Here is a 21,800-nt window from a genome sequence, read left to right as displayed (position 1 = left end):
GAACACTGTAACCTAATGTAAGCAGGATCTCCTTTTTCTGAAAATGTCATTGTGTTCTGCACTGAAGCAGTTGCTAGGTAATTAAAGCTGCTCCAAAGCTGGGTATTTGAAGTACAGGCTGTACATGCCCTGCACACTTTAGCCTGCTTGCAAAAACACGCTACCTTTCCTTGGCAATTTATCCCATTGTTACACGTGTTCCATAATAATTTCCTACCTCTTTGTGAGCCTGTTTGGAGAGGGATTGTAAAGAACCGGCTGCAATGTTCTGTTGAAAGAGGGAGACCCTCAAGTGCACTTTCCCTCAGGGAACTAAACCCCATTGATTTCTAATGGTTAGAAAAACCATTAGTGCTTTTGTGGAATCAGCAACCAGTTACAACTCACCTTCATCTCATATCCATTCCAAGTGACTAATGAATCCCTCAGTAAGAAGAGTGTTATGTCTGTCAGACCTTGAAGCAATGGATCAAGAATGAATGTGGTAAGCAACAAACCAGCCCAGCTACTGTGAGTGAGAAAACGTGAGTTGAGGCAGACAGACTGGTACATGTCTCAAGGTTTGGAGCAAACAAAAACAAGTCCTCTTCATTGTAAAAGGACGCACTCACACATCCCTGTGTTTGGTGGGAATCTAGCTATCATGGCTTTGGGGATGGGGCTGAATGGAAAATAGGTAAAGAGGCAGGGGGCATCTAAACAGTGCAAATTAGGTGAGAGGACCAGTGGATGGCCAGAGGGAGGAAACAAGGATTAACAGAGTTCCTTGAGCCAAGGGGGCTCTTGAAAGTGTTTTCAACTACAGTGGTACCTCGGGTTAAGTACTTAATTCATTCCAGAGGTCCGTTCTTAACCTGAAACTGTTTTTAACCTGAGGCACCACTTTAGCTAATGGGGCCTCCTGCTGCCACCGCGCCACCGGAGCACAATTTCTGTTCTCATCCTGAAGCAAAGTTCTTAACCCGAGGTACTATTTCTGAGTTAGCGGAGTCTGTAACCTGAAGCGTATGTAACCTGAAGCGTCTGTAACCCGAGGTACCACTGTATAGGAACCTGCTCAGAATTTAAAGAACTGCTCAGAATTTAGAACTTCTTTGAGAAGTTCTAATGTATTTAGTGGCAGAGGAAGAGGCCTCTTCAAGAATGGCTTCTTGGTTATGGAATGCCCACCCCCAGCAGGTTTGACTAATATAAATGCTTTTCTCATATAGGTGGCAAGTCAATATCTTTCTATTATCCAGCATTTTAGTAGCAGATTACTGGTTGCTAATTTTATGGTCTGCATCATCTGGTTTTATTTGGACTGCCTTCATTCTTGTAGGTTTTCTTTCAGTGAAATTGTCTTATTACTGAATTTTTAATTTTATTCTGAATTCTGTAAGCACATTTGGGATTATCATTTCATATACAAATCCTGTAAATTAGGGGAAGGGCAAAGCTAGAGCAAAGCTAGCTGGCAACTTGGGAAGTTGTGGGGTTACACCCACACATTCTGGTACAACTCACCTATATGGCTACATTTCCGTACAGATACTCACCACATGATGGGAATTCATTCTATATCCCAGGGACCAAATGCAACTATCCAGGCCTCTCTGGTCCTTGGAACTCTCCCCAGGCCACACCTCCTCCCTCCAAGCCACTCCCTTCCTTGCACCTCCAAGTGTTTTTGCCTGGCTGGAATGTGTCCTTGGACTCTGATCGTGCCTCTTGCTCACCTAGATGGAAGCTAGAGAGAGGCGGGTGAGTGTGTGTGGAAACGAGATTACAGTGGTACCTCTGGTTATGAACTTAATTCATTCCGGAGGTCCGTTCTTAACCTGAAACAGTTCTTAATCTGAGGTATCACTTTAGCTAATGGGGCCTCCCGCTGCCGCCACCGCACAATTTCTGTTCTCATCCTGAGGTAAAGGTCTTAAACCGAGGTACTACTTCTGGGTTAGCGGAGTCTGTAACCCGAAGTGTTTGTAACCTGAGGTACCACTGTACTGTATAAAGTTAACACACCCAAAAGCTCCCAACCCCTGCTATATCCTGTAAACCTGGATATTTTGTAAACCTGCCATATCCTGGAACCCTGAACTAGAGCACTCCAGACTGAAATGTTTGTTGTAAGTCCCACTTTAATAATATTGGTCTCCCAGCAGAACACAGAAAGGTGTGCGCAGCTCAGTAATGACTCTGCTGATAACAGGTTTCAGGCAGGGATTCTTTCTTAGCCCTACCTCAAGATGTTGAGACCTTTTGCATGCAAAGCAGAGGCTGTACCACTGAGCTACAGCACTATCCATAGTATTTGCAGATAAGTTTTCTTGTGACTCATGGATTAATGCTGCGTCATGCAAAGACTTTTCCTTATCGCCGTGCTGAAGCTTGCAAAGCAAGAGGCAAAATGGGACTAATTTGGCTTTTGTTTCAAAGGGCACCTACATCAGATCAACGAGAAGAAACGTACAAACTCAATAGGTTAACAGGAAAACATCCACATTCAATACAAACCGTAAAGCGCATGACTTTTAAAAAGATAACAACCAAGGCCTAAGTGTCTAAGTCTGAATTTCAGAGGTTCTGAAAGCAGTGGAGGAAATTTCACTATATATCCCCTCCTGCTAGCTCAGTGCCTTTTCATTCTAGGTGGCCTATTCTGTTGTTTATTGCTGGTTTTTGAAAATACAGCCAGATTTTTTAAAAAAGCACTGTACTTATCTATAATTAAAGTACCAACCAGAAAAGGAAAACAAACCCTTTCCCATATCCTTATACTCAGTTTAAAAATCAGAGATAAAACAAACTAGGAAAAAGCACTGGGCTTGGGGGGGGGGGAATATTAGTACACAGGAGAATGCGTAATCTTCTGGTTAACAAAAGGCTCACAAAGGCCCCAATCTTGACTTAAGTTGGTTGAGGTAGGTCACTTGACAAAGTAAGCAATTGGAAAAAAAGATTATTATTTTTTACAATTTTTTTTAAAAAAAATGGTTTACCTCCATCCAGGGAGCGAAGGAGATAATATTGTCAGGAGCCAGAATCAGGCGAAGGTCAGCAATAAAAAAATTGTCCAACATTTCTCCGATGAAGATAGGGATGTCCTATTCCATAATGATAATTTTATTATTTATACTCCACACATCTTACCAGGTTGCCCCAGCCACTCTGGGCAGCTTCCAACATATATAAAAACATAATAAAATATTAAACATTTTTTTAAAAACTTCCCTATACAGGATTGCGTTCAAATGGCTCGGGGGTCAGATAACTCCATACCCTCCAACACTTCTCCAATGAAAATAGGGACGTCCTAAGGAAAAGTGGGACATTCTGGGATCAAATCAGAAACCAAGATGGCTTCTCTAAACCAGGAATGTCCTTGAAAAATAGGGACACTTGGAGGGTCTGGTTTATTCTTAATATTGCCATTTTTATTTTTCTTGGCAGGAATCCTGTTCTTTTAACAGCTGCGTGACCATCAAGAGAGTCGGAAGCATTAGGAAGAACTTCCTGACAGTAAGAGCTGTTCGACAGTGGAATTTGCTGCCAAGGAGTGTGGTGGAGTCTCCTTCTTTGGAGGCCTTTAAGCAGAGGCTTGACAACCATATGTCAGGAGTGCTCTGATGGTGTTTCCTGCTTGGCAGGGGGTTGGACTCGATGGCCCTTGTGGTCTCTTCCAACTCTATGATTCTATGATTTTAAGCACACACCTTCCTGTTCAGCATTGCCACACAAATAATCAAAGGTTGGCTATGAGTATTGAATATGATTTATCTCTGAATGTCTCAAAACCTTTGGTTTTGTGCTGCTATAGACTAATGGTAGTTTTTCTTGCCAGTAGGTGACCTGACAATGGAGAATTTTAGAACTAGTACAAACCAGCCCTGCTCATTTATAGCCCTCTAGCAGAAGATGGCCATGGGTCTGCTTTTTTGAACCAGAAGACCCACATAGGGGAAATGATACCCAAAGCTGAATGTGCAACACCCACTGCCTCCACTGCTTAAAGATGTCCTTGTTTTTTGTGTGAACCAGTGACCTGCCTCAACTGTACACAATACTATCCATTTCTGCCCTCCCTACCCAATAAACCCAGAAGTTCTATTCAAAGAATTGCAGAGAATGTTTGAGAATAATCTTCCCCAATGCTGTGTGTTTTATAATTGCATGTGTGCAAGATCGTAGGATCTAATTTTTATTTTTATTTTTTGCTTCTGGTCCTTCATTGGTTAGGTGAAGAGACCCATACATTAGGATGAAATCAGAATAATTAGCTCCACTCTCATCCTCATCACAATTATATGTTTTGGAAGTGCTGGTCTGCAAAAAGTTAACCCATTAATTAGTAAAACCAAAAATAAATGAATAGCTACAGTCACTCCACAGACTGCATTTGGATGTAAGACTAAAAACACAATTTAAAACTGTTTGAATGAGCCTCAGACTCATGTGCTTCCCCCTCCACCTCTCACCTGGGCACAATTGCTAGAAATATATTGAAAGGACCTGCTTCTGTTTCCAACAAACCACTGTTTATTGTTTCATCTGAACTGGGACCGTTGTGGTTAGTTTTAACTATAGCTTGTCCAAATGAGCCAGTTTCAAGCTCTTGGTTTTGAACCTGGCTTGTTTTGATAAATTATTTAAAACTAACCCCGGGTCCCAGTTCAGATGAAATGACAAACTCTGGAAACAAAAGCAGATATATCTGATCTTCTTGTGGCAGCATCGAAGGAGCGCAGGCTCATGCTTGCAACACTCAGCTTTAGTTTTGAGCAGGGGTGGGGAATGTGTGGCCTTCCACATGTTGTTCGGACTACAGCTCCCATCTTCACTGATCATTGGCCCTGCTAGCTGGGGCTGACAGCCGTTGGAGTCCAGCAACATCTAGAGGGCCATAGGTGCCCTATCTCTGATTTAGTATCCTGTCTGCACCAGGCCACTCTAGGGTTGCATGGTCTGCCCTATTTGCTTCAATGGAAAGTGCATGGGTTCTATGTGCATGCAACTTGCATGCTGATCTGCTTTGTCTAATTAAATTAATGGAGCCCTTTTATGCAGGGGAACTCTGGGTCCATTGGCCTGAAGCAAGCCATCAGACTTCGGGTAGTGTAAGTTTGTTGAAATACGATGCCATTTCTTTCCTTTAAAAATCCGAGTGCCACGCTGTCCCTGTATAATTGCATCCTTGAATGCTTTGAAGTATGTAATAAAGAGGACTGCACCACACATTTAATCACCAGAAGAGACAGGTTTATTACACAGGCTAGCTGCAATTGCTTCCAATGAAGCGTAGACCAGATTTAACCCTTCTTTTAGCTTGACAACAATGGAGCTGGAGCTCAGGTCTTGAAGCAAAGGGGAGATCTGCCTGCTGCCTTATGGTTTCATGGCATTGGTGGAACTATGCCAAGAGTTCATTCAAGCCCGGCACCAGCCCTCTCTGTAGTAAGATGTGTAGTGAAACTCTCCCTATTTCTTGGCAGCAGCACGCATGCTTGCATTTGGAAAGTGACTGGAATTATTAGGCACTGTACAGAAACGAAAAATGAAAACAGGTCACACTCAAATGCTTACAATCATTTAAAAGTAATGAAAAGGCATATTTGGGAGGAGAGGAAAGGAAAGGAAAGGGAAAAGCAAAGGAGGGCCATTTGGAATAAAACCCAGGTAGTGAGTAATAGTTGTGACCTAAGAGGATTTAAACTGTTAAAGGTTCAAGATGCTCATATTCCTAGTTTCTCAAGTGCTTACATGCACAAAGGGCTCAGGATAATTTTATTAGATATCTGTTCCCAATCATAAATCTGGGGAAGCAGAGCCATAATAAATTTTACCACGATCAGCATTTTCTCAACACTTGGCAGAAATTGACAGATGCATACCTGATGGAAAGTTGCCAGTTGGGTAATGGTTGGGTAATGGTTGTCTGTATTCACCCTCTGCCATGGCCTGCCAAGACAGGAGTCACATTTTGACACACCCTTTAATCTTGGCATGATGCACAATAAAACTCTCCTCCCTCTTCCCCAGGAAGAGTGTTATGGATTACTAAGTTTCGGATAGCCAACTTACTAAGTTTCATGGACACTGTGGAAAATTGGTTGAATAGATGATACTACCTAGTAATCATCACTTTCAGGACTCTTTTAACATGCACTTCTTTCCCATGTTTTACTAAAAAACTGAATTATTCCAGGAATTGTCACTACTACTGCCTTAAGAAAACACTTTGCTTAGAAACAGCTTTGCTTAGAAACAGTCCCCATGTCAGCTGTTTCCTGTATTTCTATTTTCTCTGTATTTCTATTTCCTCGTAAACAGTATTCATTTATTTTTGGCAACTTTTATAGTTAACAGCTTGCATCATTTTGTCGGCAGCTTATTATAGAGATTATTATCTACTGCTTGTAGCTGAGCTCAGTTAAGGTCATAACCCTAAAGTGTGGGTGAAGAACTCATGACCTTCCAGATGTTGCTGTAGTACAAATCCCATCACCCTTTAACCCTCAGATATGCTGGCGGGGGTTGATGGGAGTTGTGTTCCAGCTGTTGGAAGTGCAACAGCAGAGATCGTTCTGTGTGAAATGTAAGAGTTAACTATGTTAGCGTTAAAGTTAATCAGCCAAGAGTGGGATGGGTGGAGTTGTTGCTTAGCAACTAGGCAGAGTAGCATGATCCTTGCTGAGGTAACATGTGCCCTGATTGGCTGTGCACTTCAGAGGGATTTTTTCATCTGTGTGCTTGGTTGAGTATCTCCCTTCTATGTACTGTACAAGGACTGAAATTGGAGACATAGCTCATTCATTGCTTATGTATTGAAAGTAGGAAGTCCTGAGTCAATTCCTGGTGACTCAGCTGTACAAGATGATAGGAAAGCCCTATGCCTGGGTTGCTGGAGAACTGCTGGTCAGAGTAGATCTCACTAGGCCACATGGAACAATGTCTTAACATGGTATAAAACAGATCCACATGTTCAGTGGATAGAAGAAGAAGAGAAGAATTTGATATCCCGCTTTATCACTACCCTAAGGAGTCTCAAAGTGGCTAACATTCTCCTTTCCCTTCCTCCCCCACAACAAACACTCTGTGAGGTGAGTGCGGCTGAGAGACTTCAAAGAAGTGTGACTGGCCCAAGGTCACCCAGCAGCTGTGTGTGGAGGAGCGGAGACATGAGCCCGGTTCACCAGATTGCGAGTCTACCGCTCTTAACCTCTACACCACACTGGCTCTGGATAGAATATTGGATGAAGACTTGGGCTGGAGCTAGACACATCAAAGAAGCGAATCAGTTAAACGTGTTGCAAACTCATACAGGGAAATCTGGTAGGGAAAGACAGGACTCCACAGCACCATCTGGTGTCACAGTGTTATACTGCGTATACAATGCATATAGAACACTTTTTCTTTACCAATCTAGCTGAGTCCTAACTATTCAAAATTCCTACCTAGCTATATTTTTACCTATTTGCCTTGAACAAGGCACTTTCTCCCAGACTAATCCTAGCTCACAGGATTGTTATGAGCGTAAAATGTGGACAGCCTATGCACCTTGACATCAGTTCTTTGGACAAAGGAAAGCATTATGATGCAATCAATCAGTAATATTTTTGTGGTTGTAGCAATGCCATCTTCTTTCTTTTCTCTCCCCCCCCCCCCGCCTTGACAACCGCTAATATACTGCTGAAGATTTTTAATGCACAGAAAGGAAGAGCAACAGGAGTTATTAAGCAGCTAATCTACTTCAGAGGGTTACCCATGTACATTCTGTAGGTGTGCTTGCTCCAAAGAGGTCTTCCCGCTGTCACTGAAAGTAGGCTCAAAATAAGTACAGTGGTACCTCAGGTTAAGAACTTACCGGTAATTCATTCTGGAGGTCTGTTCTTAACCTGAAACTGTTCTTAACCTGAGGTACCACTTTAGCTAATGGGGCCTTCCGTTGCTGCCGTGGCAGCCAGATTTCTGTTCTCATCCTGAGGTAAAGTTCTTAACCCGAGGTACTACTTCCGGGTTAGCGGAGTCTGTAACCTGAAGCGTCTGTAACCTGAAGCTTCTGTAACCCGAGGTACCACTGTATTCCACTGCAGTCACTAGAATGGGTTGTGACATCTGCTTGGATGAATTGTGTACCGTGGTGCACATAAGTTTCTCTGGTTTGCAAATCTGCTCATGGGCCCAGAATGTTTGCCAACCCACTGATCTACTGTTTTATCTGCATGTACTTAAGAAAATATTTTGGGTATTAGTGCAGACCTTTCCTCCTACTTCCTTATTGCTCTGCCGTTTTTTAATGAAAAGGAATGAACAGTCCCATGTCTTTCCCTATCACACCCTCTCCTTCCAGATCTCTCTCCCCTAATTAAAAAGAAGCTTTGAAGGAGCATAGTGCTAAAGCCAAAATTATGGTTGAGAAACACTTTGAAAACATGGAAAGTTGCTTATGTAGGAACTGCCCTGCTTGGTCTTGAGCTGGATAAAAGAATGGTGTTGCAGAGCAAAACATAACAGATGGGACAAGGTAGGTGGATGGATCTATTAGCAGGCCAGTAAAGCAAGGGTGGTCCAGATGATGACACCTCAGATGAAGTCAAGCAAGTACAGTGGTACCTTGGTTGTCGAACTGTATCCATTCGACTCCCGGAACCATTCGAAAACCAAGGCGCAGCTTCCAACTGGCTGCAGGAGCTTCCTGCACTCAATGGGAAGCCGTGTCGGAAGTTCGGCTTCCAAAAAACATTCGCAAACCGAACACTTACTTCCGGGTTTGCAGCGTTTGTGTAGTGGTTCTAGGGGTTGCTCGTGTGTAAGCCGGTGCAAACACCTGGCTGGGTTGCCTGAGTGAACCTTTTCTGTCCGGACAGCCACTCACCCGTGGCTGTCTCAATCGCTGGCAGAATCCATCAGTTTCTTAAACTTTTTCCAGCAAAGAAGCTCTTTGACGCCTAGTCTCCTCCTTCTCTCTCTGCGCGAAAGCCTTCTGCGCAAGGAGGGCGTAGGCAGCAGAGGACCCCTACTCTCCCCGCTGGTCCCCGGCAAGGAGTCATGGGACCGCCTCGCCCCTTCCCCCATCTGCCCCCCTTCTCCACTGGTGCTACGCTGATTCTCTTCCCCAAAAGATGGGCTGCCTCTCCCAATCCCGGGATGCTCTCTGGAATCCCTCTGGATCTTGCTCTCTCCCTCCGGCACTGATGGCAGTTCCCGGACAGTTCAGGAACCAATTTGTTTGGTAGCCAAGCCGTTCAACAACCAAGGCACCACTGTAATGTCAAGTCGCTCCTGATCAGACTCCTGAAGGGAATGATACGGGATTCTTGCAGAAGAGCCAGATAAGGCATTTGGCCTCATTATGTCAAGAACTCTGTCACCACCGCACTTCTCCAGCGCAAATTCCTCGTAGCACTGTTGTCAGTCGCTATCTTTTTCATCCCACTCTAGGAAATGTCTCCAAATGACATATACACCCCCCCTCCCGACTTTATTTCAAGAAAAGCACTGTCTATAGCAGCAAAACTTGAGCATAGCATTTTTGAAAGGTGTGTTTTTGTTATCCTTTTAAACATTTCTATAAATAATTGAGATTTTTAAAAAAGTGCTCCTTGATGGCAGTGGCATAGCATGGGGTGCGTGTGTGTGTGGCTGCAGTGGTGTGGCCCTGGGCACATTTTTTTGAGGAGCTGTAAAACCAAGTGCCCTCATGATAGGCTCCCTCATTGAGGCTGGAGCCACAGGGAGGGAAGCCGGGGATGAGATCGGTGGCGCCTCCTTTTCCTTATGGTTGGCAAAGGGACACCTGTGCCCATCCAACCCCTGGACTGACCAAGAGGGAGGCTGAGGGTGCTGTGGCTGCCTCCTCAGTCACACCCCTTCCCTGCCCTACTTCACACCCTCCTTGGCTGTTTTAGCTGGCTAGAATGTGCCCTTGATGCCTTTTGCTTTGCTTGCTCCTGATGGAGGATAGAAAGGGACATATAAGGGGATGTAGAAATATCAGTTGGTTCCCCCTCTTTTGCCTCTGGCCCTACTCTCCACTGGCATATGGCCCTTGGCAGGTTGCCCAGAAGGGAATGGTTTTTATTTTATTTTTATTTTTACCAACAACCAAAGCACAAACAGTGAACCTCCCCCCCCCCCCCAGGCAGCTGGTACATTGGGTATACATAATCAAAAATAACATATTCAAATCAACCATATGTACAATTTTATATACGTTAACACTCCTCCATCCAGAAGGTTTATTTAACTTTTAACATTTTACTTGCCCCAAATTGTTCAAACAGACCCAAATAATTCAATATCTTCTCCTCAAACCAATCCTCCTTTTTCTCACTGACCTTAAACCCTTTCATTCTGTGTATCTTCACAGTTAGATATTCTAAAATTATAATATTATTCAGTTTTTTCCTCCATTGGTTCACCCCTAATTCTTCTGCATTTTTCCAGTTACTCGCTATAACCTGCCTGGCTGCAGTTACCATCAATTTTACTCATTTACATTCCAGAGGGGAATGATTTGAGAAAGTTTTCCCACCCCTGCATTCCTGGAAATGGCTGAGTGAACTGCGCTAGTAGAAGGTGAGAATACAATCCGCTTCCATGCAATAGACCAGTTATAAATCGGGGTTAGGAGAAGACAGATGGAAGGATGTGGATGAGTTACAGTGAAGCATCTTCATTCCCACAGGAATGGATCATGCCCTCATTTTTAAGCCTAATATCTCATCCGGCTACACTATTGTCAGTATTAGAACACTAAGGATGTAATCTAGAATATTGAACTCTCAGGCACCAGGAAAAAATGGATGGTAACTGAGAGAGAGCAATAGGTTATCGAGGGGCAATTTAAAGTATTTGCTGATAGCTGATAACAGCTTCTAGTGAGAGAACATGCATCCTGTCTGGAAGCAGGAGCTAATGTAAATCAATCAGCACCCACAAAGTTCAGCTGAGTTCATTTATCTGTATCAACCACAGGCCATCACATTAAGGAAACCACAGAAATGGGCAGGATGTAACAAACCTCAAATCCAGGGCTCCATTTCTTTCTATGCAAAATCTAGAAATGCAGCCAGTTTTCTCCCTTACATTCTCCCCAGCAGTATTTTCCAGCATGATAGTACTGAACCCTTATATTGGGGGGAGGGTGGGGAGGGGAATAAGCAATTTGGCAGCTTGTTCAAGTGAGCCATTCTAGAAGCTTCTGATGTGACAAACCAAGAAGAACTCCCCCCGACACACTCATGCTATTCACGTGGCTCTGAAATCTCAGAATACTGCCTGAGGAAAAACATGTATAGTTTTATTCTTTTGGGAAATGTAAAGAGCCTAATTTTCATAACAAACACAACAATCTGTTTATCTCCTGGCACTTTCAACAGTAAGAATCCCTCCCCCCCCCTACTTTAATAAGTCTATTTTGGATTGATTTCTTTGCATCCAAAATTATGACTTCAAATACCTCTCTCTTTAACCTAAATCTTCCAAGCTGTTTCTACAATCACACCCCGCCTCCAGGTAGTGAGACATTCTAGGGGTGCAGCATATTCTGTAGCTGCGTTTAGCCTGGAAAGAGGACCTGAAGAATTGTTGCTTTTAAAAATATATATATAGTACTGATTTCATCAATTCTTGCTATTTACTAATATTAGTGCTTGCTTACACTAATGCACGGTTATGCAGTTATTTACAAATTTGTGCATAGGTAGTGGTTTAAAGATTAAACTCTGCCTGAGCAGGTGATGTGAAGAAAGAGGCCCAGAAAGCTTGATGAAATCTGGCCCTGGCCTTCATTGGATCTGGAGTGTGCTAGACACATTGTGCCACTGGTTATCCTCTAAACCAGAGTTGGGGGGAGCCTGCAGTGTTTTCATGAACTAAGACCATTGACCATGCTGACTGGGGTTGATAAGAGATCAACAAAATCTTGATTGCACCAGATTCCCCATCCCTGCTTAGAAAGTTGCTTCTTTTTGCTCTTTCTATATTTCCATGTTGGACAAAGCAAGTGTCTGTTACTCTCCCGCTTAATGTTTGAACGGCCGCATAGGAGCAGCATTCTAATGAATTATGTCCACCTGTCACAAATCATTATGACATTAGAATAACTGTCGTATGTAACTGAGGAAAAATCATAGGAGTTCAGTTTTTACAACTGCTGCTTGAACAAAGCCATTAACTTTGTGATATATATCAAAGGGAAAGGGGGAAGTATTTAAATATATACCACTTCCTTCCAAACAAGAAATATTTGCCTGAAGGCAGATTTCTTGACTAGCAAAGAAACTGTTTGAATTTTTTTACACTGAATATAAATGCACATAAATGCTAGCATCTTGTACCCACTTGATAAATCCCATCTATGGAATACCTCTCTGTTTTGATATTCTACAATAAGTTTTTATGAGGGTTTTTTTGGGAGCTAGATTGTATGCCAAGACCCTTCTAATGCCTGGGCTTCCCCCCTTTTACTTCTTGGAATAGCCAGGATAGCTTCCTGATGAGGTGATTTTGCAAGAGGGCAAATGGGTGTGTCCCCCCTCAACTCAAGGAAGTTAGAAAGACAAAGGCAGAGATGAGAGCAGAGAGTTGTTGGAGTGATGTAAGCTAGAAGCAAAGCAGGAAGCTAGGGAGAGAGACAGAGCAATGTCTGACTTCCCAGGCTGTGGCTATGGAGGAATCAAGATCCTCTTGGAGTGTTAATACTGTGAATCCCTCCATCGTAGGCTCAAGCTGTATATATGTGTAAATAAACCATATAACCTAAAGACACCACAGTCTCTGCTGTACCTCACCCAGAAAGAAACACTGAAACCTGTCTGAAACCCCTGGATTGTCGCACTGCTCTGAGATTGGGATGGCACGCAACAGTGTTAATGCTGCTTATTGCTGGTGTAAATCTGCTATACTGCTGCAGCACTTTGTTCTGCTGACGCAACATAATTTGAGGGTGAAATCCCACTATGAGTCACAAAGTGTTTGCTAAGTCTACACTTTCCATAAAGCTTCCAGAGAAGAAGTGCTTTCCAAATAAAGCAACCTTTAAAAAAAATAGTTATGGAAAAGAAAAGTCTTCAGGAAAAAGATCAACAAGTTTAAAATTTGGTTTTCTTCATAATCCTCTTACCTTTTGCATGCTCAATCATTGTGCAACTGCAATTTCATATTCTTGTAGCAGGAAGAGAAAAGAACTTCAATGCCCACAGGACAGATGAGTAAGCATCCATGTTGCTGTGTGTATAAGAAAGACTAAAGGCATAGTATGAGAGAGATCAAATGAAGGAAAATCAGGGGGGAAACATCAATTGCTAAGTTTTCAGTGTGCTATAATTTATCTTCTATATTTGAGGAACATTGAACATAAATTTTTAAAGCTATGGATGCAGAACTTAACCACAGGGGTTTCTGGTCCCAGCGTGCTGGTCTGGCAAAGAATGGTATGTACAAACCACGATTTGCTGTGTTCAGACAGTGTGGCAAACTATGGTTAGCTGCAAATCACTGTGTGTGAGGGAGAAGGGAGGAAGCCCACAAGCCCACTTTTCAAAACAGCTTGTACTCCTTGTGCCTAACAAAACTTTTCAACTGTATACAAACTGTGTAAGGAAAGAAATCTCACCTCGAAGCAAAACACAATGTTTCTTGCAATACTCAGCTCACATTGGGAAGAGTTCACCTGAAAACAAAATGATTTACCTTCCATGCAAACGGTGTTAGCTCCACGGTACAAACTACTAACCAAGACTATCCTGTTTAGACACACTGCATTATGGTAGGATATAACTTACAGCCAGTAATAGATGAATTGCCTTTGTCTATTGGGTACCTTGAATGGAAAGTCTACTTGAGTGACACTGCTATAATTTGTTAAAAATGGACCCATAATGTGGATGATTTCAATGGATGATTTTAAAAGTATTGCTTCCCCATCACATGGTGAGATTAGGATCAGGACTGGAGCAAAGCTGGGGTGGAATCAGATGAGTAAAGAGTATGATGGAAGTGTCTGCAGAATCCAGAGGGGAGCTCCAGTTGTAATACTACTTTATCACTCTAACTCTGAAATACCACCTGGGGTAGCCCCTAGTTCTGGTTAGTTCAGGTCAGAATATAGTTTCACTGGACCAGCCAATAAAATGATGGCTGGTTAGGCCCCCTAGACCTTCCATGGCTTCCAGGGATAAAGCTGAGACCCAACTTAAAATGGTGGCAGTGGCAAACAGAGACCGTGGGGGAAATGCAAGGAGACAGATGTAAAGGGCACTTGGGGACCTAGAAAAAGAGGCACAAAACTCTTCATATTTGGTTTTGCTCATTTGCCAATGCAAATGTTAAATATCAGGCCTCAACCAATGCGGATTTGTGACTGAGATGTGTTAGGTGAAGAATGTAGCATTTGGAACCGTCCAATGACTTTTGTGATGTTTTTCTGGCAATGAGACTTTTCTCCCCTCACAGCATGAAAGGCTGGGTGCGGACTGGGAAACAAAAGAATCTCTTTTTTCAATTGATTGACTTCTAAGAGGGGAATTTAGAGAAATGAAAACTAGAGATCAGGTGTTCAAGAAATATTATGTTCATAACTCTCCCAAAAGAAACTTACTAAACGTATGGTGGACAGCTAGACTGGTCAAGCTAACAATCCTTAGTAGAAGCAGATCCAAAGTACAAATTATTAATTAAATCAAAAATTCAGCAGATCATGATGAAATTTGAATTGAATGGTAAGTTGATCATTGTGCTGATTATGTACAAGATGTTCATAAAACTTTAGTTTTACTTATGTTTATTTTAGAAGTAATAATAATAGGAAATTACAAAATCATAAGATAAAACTATAGAACAGATATGAAACCCATCCTATGGCAGAGCAGAATTTTTTTGACAAGCTTACAACAGCATAGCCTGGTGTTGTGCTATATATATCTAATATACAATAGTCACCTTTTGTAAACAACTAGGCTTGTTAAAATGGTGAATTATTATGAACCGTCAGGTTCTGCTAATGAGTAAATTGCAGTTACTGGGATTTGCTGATGGAAATTCCATCGAAAACACAAGAAAATGCAATACAACAGGATTTAAGGTCCACAGATAGCAATTTTGTGAAAACGAATAGGCACTCCAACCACAATATTGTAGCAACTTGCATATGAATCCCAACAGACAAGATGATTGGACAGGAGATTTGCAAGATATACTACCTGCTGCCGGCAAAGGTGCTCATGACTCGGGCAAAGGTGTTCATCCTGACTCAGCTCCAAATTTCTGTCATGACACGTTATTGCTATTTTTCAAAAGGGAATGATGAAAGCTTTTAAGGTTCTTTCTGAAGAAAGATGCCAGTTAGAAAAGACTAATTTGGCTGAGTCTTTCCAACAGAGCAATGATTGTTTCAACAGCTGAGGGAAGTGGAAGATTTGGCAATTGTGCGCACTGCGATTTTTAGTTTGCAGTGTATGAGAAGGAATGGATGTGATATGAAAGTCATGGATGGCTTTCAGGTGTGCATATAAAGATCATGGGGATACATGAGGCTCTATGCCTCAGAAAGGGAATTTTATGACACTGGGGTGTTGTGAGATGTGATTTTTATGAAGTCAACACACATAACTGTGATCTGTGCTATGGCCAAACATGGCCCTCCAGCTGTTTTGGGACTATAACTCCCATCATCCCTAACTAACAGGACCAGTGGTCAGGGATGATGAGAATTGTAGTCCCAAAACATCTGGAGGGCTAAGTTTGGCCAGACCTGGCTTAGATGATCAGTTTGTAGACCTGCATGTAAAAATAATGATCTCTGTGTTGGATGTAGACTTTACAGTCCATAGCCATGGATAGAAGCTGACGTAAAATGTTACATTCCTTAGGTCTGCATGTAAAAAAATAATAATCAGGAACATCCTTGAATTGCTGTTCTGCAGTGGGAAGTCCTTGCACTAACAAGATAATTTCATTTGATACAACCATTCATTTCCAAATCCACATGTGCAACAATAGCCTAGTGCTAAGGGTTTGTTGTATTTTTAATGTTTAAGAGCTTCTATGGTTTTAATTGTTTTAATGTTATTTTATTACGACTGTAGGCCATCCTGGGATCCTATGGGGTAGGGTGGGGTATAAGTTCAATGAATGAATAAAAAAACAAAACCCTATATAACTATATAAATTAAATGAGCCTTGAGGTGACATACAGTACAATTTAAGGTATACATTAAACACACCAAGCCAAACAGAAACAATTTATAATAAAGCAAGCCAACAGCAAAGGAAAAATGTTATCAACACCGGAACAATCACATACCCAAGCTAAAACTAATTAACCGTATTTGCATTATAAAATTGACCATCAGTTTAAACATGGATGATGATAAAATAACATTGAAATCTGTGGACACAACCTTTGGGAACCAGACACTGAATTTTTGAAGACTGCGTGAAAAAATCTTGAATATTCGCACCTCAGTTCTAGGTTTTTCCCCACTGTGAATTTTATAATGCAATCCATAGACCTAGGTGAGAGTTATATTGTGATTAGGTGGTGGGTTTCCAGGGTGTTCGTAGAATGATCCTGAGGATCTGAGAGTAGCCCTGACCCTTTTATCTTCTGACAGCCCATACTCTGTGTTTATTGTGCCTAGAGGAAGCCCAATTTCCTCTGTCTGTCTGCCCCAGTTTCCTTCACTCATGGAATTTCCTTGCTTCTTTTTGAGGCAATGAAAGCTAATCAAGGTGAAGAATGCTCCCTAGAAGTGTGACTTCAAGTGGTTTCAAAGCTTCTCTGCTGGAAATAGTTAATTTTCTGATGACGTTGGGCCTAAATTCATGTTAGTACGCATCTAACTACATCCTTTGATCTGGAAACCCAATTGCCTAAGTGTTGAGATGTGTGGGTAAGCTGTGGTTGTTGAGGGAAAGGTAGTCTACACATGTTGCAGCACATCCCTCCCTGCATCTGTTCTTAACCCACATGTTCCCAGGCCACACTGGCATTCAGTGAAGATCTAGGGCTGAACCCTTGTGATCCAAAACTTGAATGATGTTCTGGTTTGGCCATAGCTTTTCACTTGATGCTGCTTTAAGCTGCAAATTCTGTCCACCCCAACTTGGTTTTTGCTGAATAATTGGTTGAGGATAGCCATCTGAATAAAAATTTATTGTGAAGGTGCTCTGATCATCCTCTGTGCCTAAGTAGGATGGTCAAATTATGCAGTGTGTGTTTGTGTGTGTGTGTGTGAGTGGGGACACTACATTTGGTCCATTCGCCACCCAAAACAGGTAACCAGCAGGGCTGTCTATCACCCAGAGGCTGTGTACACATTACCAGCACTGAACATGGCAAGGTCATTTCTCCACACTGCATTTCAAATAGCACCTGCACATTGTTGTACACATTAGCACAGTCAGATGTGTTTCCAAGTTGCCCCCACCACTGCATGGAGAGGGGGCATGAATGTCTTCATATAGCATATGTTTTCAGATAGGATTGAAGTTGGTTTGGGGGAGGAATGCATCAAAACACAGTATTTCTCATGAAACTATAGGATAGATGTGAATTGTCGCTAACTTTGTGTGCACATGACTTCACACACCAGCAGTGGAAGTCAGACCTCCCCTGAATGCAGGCCCAGCCAATGCCCTTAATAATTCTGCTATCCATTGGATAGTAGCTTTCTTAAATTCCTCGTTAAACTTTATCAGTATATCACTCTTGTCTTGGCCAACATCTACAGCTTTTTTAATATCCTTTTTATAGGTTCAATGTCAAGGGTTCCCACCCCCCTTTTCATATAGCACCTGCAATTTAAAAGAGGTGTGTGCATCCTCCATGCTTACCAGTCAGAGTTATAAAATATAAACTGTGCTGAATGTTGGAATAGTGCACTGCCTACTCAATCTTCCCTGAGCCAAACCTATAAGTTTATTGCCTGCCTATCTTATTGTTGCAGTTGGCCTTACAGCTCCATTTTAAAGCTTACAGCTGCTGCCTAACCTTTATTCTGTAAGCAATTCTTTTCTGAGGAAAATTACCCTCTTCACCTGCAAACATCAACTTGTTAATAAATACATCCTGTTTATACGCAGTGAAGAAATGTCTCTGTGTTGATTGCATAATTAGGTAGTGCTGAACATTTAGTAAAGTGGGTCTGCAGTGCGAAATCTGGAGCATTTCTCCACATCCATTTATCAACCTGACAGAGTCAGGAAAATTAAAAAAGAAACCATTTTGTTGCCATGTCACAAAAAAAGGGGGAAACCGTTCAGCATGGTTTTGTGCCAGCAGTAAATGCGAATAGTACAAACCATAGTGGTCTTTGAGGTTGAATATCCCAGTTGACTAGGGTCCTTTTGATATAACATGTTGAGCATTGGTAGAAAGTGGACTCTGTGCCAGATGGCAAATGAGTAAGGCCCTTCCTCCAGCTCTTACATAGTTAGTATGGTAAAGCAGGAGTCTAGAGAGGAGAGTTTGCTGTGATGTGACCTAGAGGGAAAATGCTTATAGCACAAACTATAGTGATTGTTGAGGTGTTGGGCTGGAAAAGACAGAGAGAGAGAGAGCCATGGCTGATTTCTGCTTAAATCCAAGCCTGCAGCTATGGGAGAAACAAGTCCCAGCATCGTAGGCTCAGGTTGTGTGTGTGTGTGTGTGTGTGCGTATTAGGGTTGCCATATTTCAAAAAGGAAAGATATTTAAGGAAATTCACCAAAATCTACACTCACAGCATGGGTTGCCATATGTCCGGATTTTCCAGGACATCTCAGTAATTCTACCCGAATACCATTTCCAGTGACCAAACCCTGGCTATGTCCAAGAAGTTCCAGACATATGGCAGCACACCACCATCTCCACTGCGCATAATTTCTAAAAGGAAATAAGAACCCTGGGTAAGTGTGTGGAACCACTGGAATCTTGCACCACTCAGAGATAGGGGTGGCGAGCAACAATATGTTTTAAAACATTGTTTACTTGTAGATACTGTGTGCAACATATTCCATATACAAAATACTACAGCTGCTTGCATTGTGCGAAAGCAGATTGTGGCCTGTTTGTTTCAAACAAACCACAAATGGTAAACCATAAATAAGCCAAGGTTTGTTCTTGACTTATTTTTTACTTACTGCTTGTGGTTTATTTCAAAGAAAACACAGGCCATATCCACACTTACCTTTCCTCTGCTCTTTCTAGGTACGGTCCTTAATTTGACTTAGAGTGATGCTTGAACATTCAAAATGCTGTTCATTAAGCCCCTCACAAAAGATTCCTAGGTTAGCATAGCAGTGATGGGGGTTAGAAAGTCATAAGACTATCAGTGGTTACTAGTCATGATGACTGTGTACCACCTCCTGTATCAAAGATGGCGTACAATATCTCTGAATACCAGTTGCTAGGGAGTACAGAAGGAGGTGAGCACTATTGCTCTCATATCTTTCTTGGTCTTCCCATAGACAACTGGTTGGCTACCATGCAAACAGGATGCTGGTCTTAGATGGCCCTTTGGTTTGATCTTCCAGGGCTCTTCTTATGTTCTCATGACAATGGAAGAAACTGCCCAGAAAAGAATATCCATCTGTGAAGGTTTTCAATAGGAAATTGGCTGAGAAGCTGTCAAAAAAAATTTAAGTGAGAGATTCAGGGAGCTGGACTTCATGAGCCAGTTGATTTGTTCTATAATTTGCTTTTGTAACTGAGCAAGTGAAAAATATGGGGGTTCCGAAGAAACGAAATGATTCACTTTGTATTGACGTAAACTGCAGTATTTCTCATCAGTACTCACATCCCATCTGCTATGAAATTGCTATTGCATTTTTTTATTTTTTTTTGGATGACGGGCTGAATATTCATCAATGAATAACTCCAAGTGAAGTTGATAGAATCTCTTATTCAGTGCGGTTTTGGATTATGTGCTTGATTATCCCTGACCTCAATATGTAGACTAGAGAGTCTTAAAATTTGTTGTCATCAAGTTCTCTCAGTCAGTTAAAAAAAATGACAGTACAATTTCTTTGAGGGGCAAGAGAGTTGTTTCACAGAGGCCATACGCTACAGCCAAGTCACCTTGCCACCATACATAGGAAATAGCCACGGCACTGGAGCTGAATTTACCATGCTGTTGACAGGCATATTTTCCTTTCCAGGATTAAGTATGGGGAAACCAGTTCTGTGAGTTTTCAGTAGAGCAAGCTGGGAGGAAGGCTGATTGCCTGGTGTAATCAGGAGTGTAATCTCTCAGCCTTCAGAGTAGTTTTAAAACCTTGTGCCAAGAGATTGTGCTTAAGAAAAGAAGTGCAGAATGAATGCATAAATGTAGGAGAGTTCATTTTTAGAAATAGCCCAATCCTTTAAATAATAATTATAAAAACGGCTCTGAGGTGGAAGGAAAGGGATCACAGCTGCCAGCCAATCAATGTTCCATTATTTAGAATAAGATTTCTATTCTGCTTCCTGCCTCCAATGGAGACGCTCAAAGTGGCTAACCAACAGCATCAAAAAGTAAAAAGCAAAACAAATCTACATTTATTTAAATGAATGAATGAATAATAAACACCCCACCACCAAACTAGAAGCAGCAGAAAAAGAACTTTCAAACATTTCTTGCACATGTTTTTCCTACCTCATCTTTGTTGTGATGCCGACTGGGATAATATCCAGGAAATGGGATAAAACCAGGCAGCGAAATACCTTGGGTTGGCCCTGGGGTCCAGCAACACCAAATTGCTATTTACTGTTGAAATGAGATTTCCCCCCCCAACAGAGTTATGACCTTCAGCGAAAATGTCTACCTCCTCCACAACAAAGTTTTAAAATGTGCTGTCACTTCTTGAAATATAGGAATGGACTGTACAAATCCCTAGTTTAATTTAAGCGGGCGAAAGTTAATCCATTAAAAAAAAACCCCATGAGTGCTTGCTGTGCTAGGCTGTTGCGGAAACAAGCAAAGAAACTCCAAAACAACAGAGTCTTGTAGCGCCTTAAATACTAATAGGTCGATCTAATACATGTCGTTTCTGACAGGAAGCCTCATTGAACTCCCAAGTACAATGGTACCTCAGGTTACATATGCTTCAGGTTACATACGCTTCAGGTTACAGACTCTGCTAACCCAGAAATATTACCTCAGGTTAATAAATTTGCTTCAGGATGAGAACAGAAATCGTGCTCCGGCGGCGCGGCAGCAGCAGGAGGCCCCATTAGCTAAAGTGGTGCTTCAGGTTAAGAAAAGTTTCAGGTTAAGAACGGACCTCCAGAATGAATTAAGTTCTTAACCCGAGGTACCACTGTAAATGGGCGTAGAAAGGTGTGTTTGTCTGTAAGGTGCCATGAGGCTCTTCCTTGCATTTCCTCTTTTCTTTTGTGTGGTCACGCGCAGCCCCCTAGATCCCAATGCAACTCCTGGTAGTTTGGGCTGGCTTCATCCTCCCCAGGCTGGATACCTGGAGGTCTCCGCCTACCTCAGCCAATCACCCAATCCCACCTGGGCAGGCGTTGCCAGGATCGACCAGATAAGGGAAGGGACTGTCCTGCCCACACAACAGAAGGTGAATCTTACCTGTGAAGCGTCAGTTGGCTCCAGAGCTTCTTCCACCCTGACCTCCCTCAGTTAAGTCTTCTTTTGCAGGTTAACTTCTTTTCCACAGGTACGCAGGCGCTGCTACATCAGGGTCGCTTTTGAAGGGCCGGAAAGGAATTTTCCTGCATTGGCAGGTTTTGCCTTTCCTGTAGCAAAATGTCACAACTTTGGCGGCCTTGGGCGGAATCCTTTATCTTCCTCACAGGAGTGTTTATATTTAGTAAGGTGAAGGTAAAGGACCCC

At 42.3% G+C, this 21,800-nt stretch overlaps 2 long non-coding RNA genes across 2 annotated transcripts in view; both read right to left on the bottom strand.

Moving 5' to 3' along the window:
- LOC310682563 overlaps window positions 1-21,800 on the bottom strand; it is a 238,227-nt gene that overhangs the window by 121,288 nt on the left and 95,139 nt on the right. The gene's annotated exons all lie outside the window — the stretch shown is intronic.
- Window positions 5,313-18,803, bottom strand: LOC310682601. Its single transcript, XR_014514042.1, has 3 exons — window positions 18,709-18,803; window positions 13,109-13,212; window positions 5,313-5,519 (listed from the first exon to the last, which is right to left on the bottom strand). It is a non-coding gene; the product is annotated as an uncharacterized lncRNA (long non-coding RNA).

This window comes from Podarcis tiliguerta (genome assembly GCF_965153285.1).
Source record: "Podarcis tiliguerta genome assembly, chromosome: 7".
NCBI lineage: Eukaryota > Metazoa > Chordata > Lepidosauria > Squamata > Lacertidae > Podarcis > Podarcis tiliguerta.
This window is presented reverse-complemented; position numbering and strand designations above follow the sequence as displayed.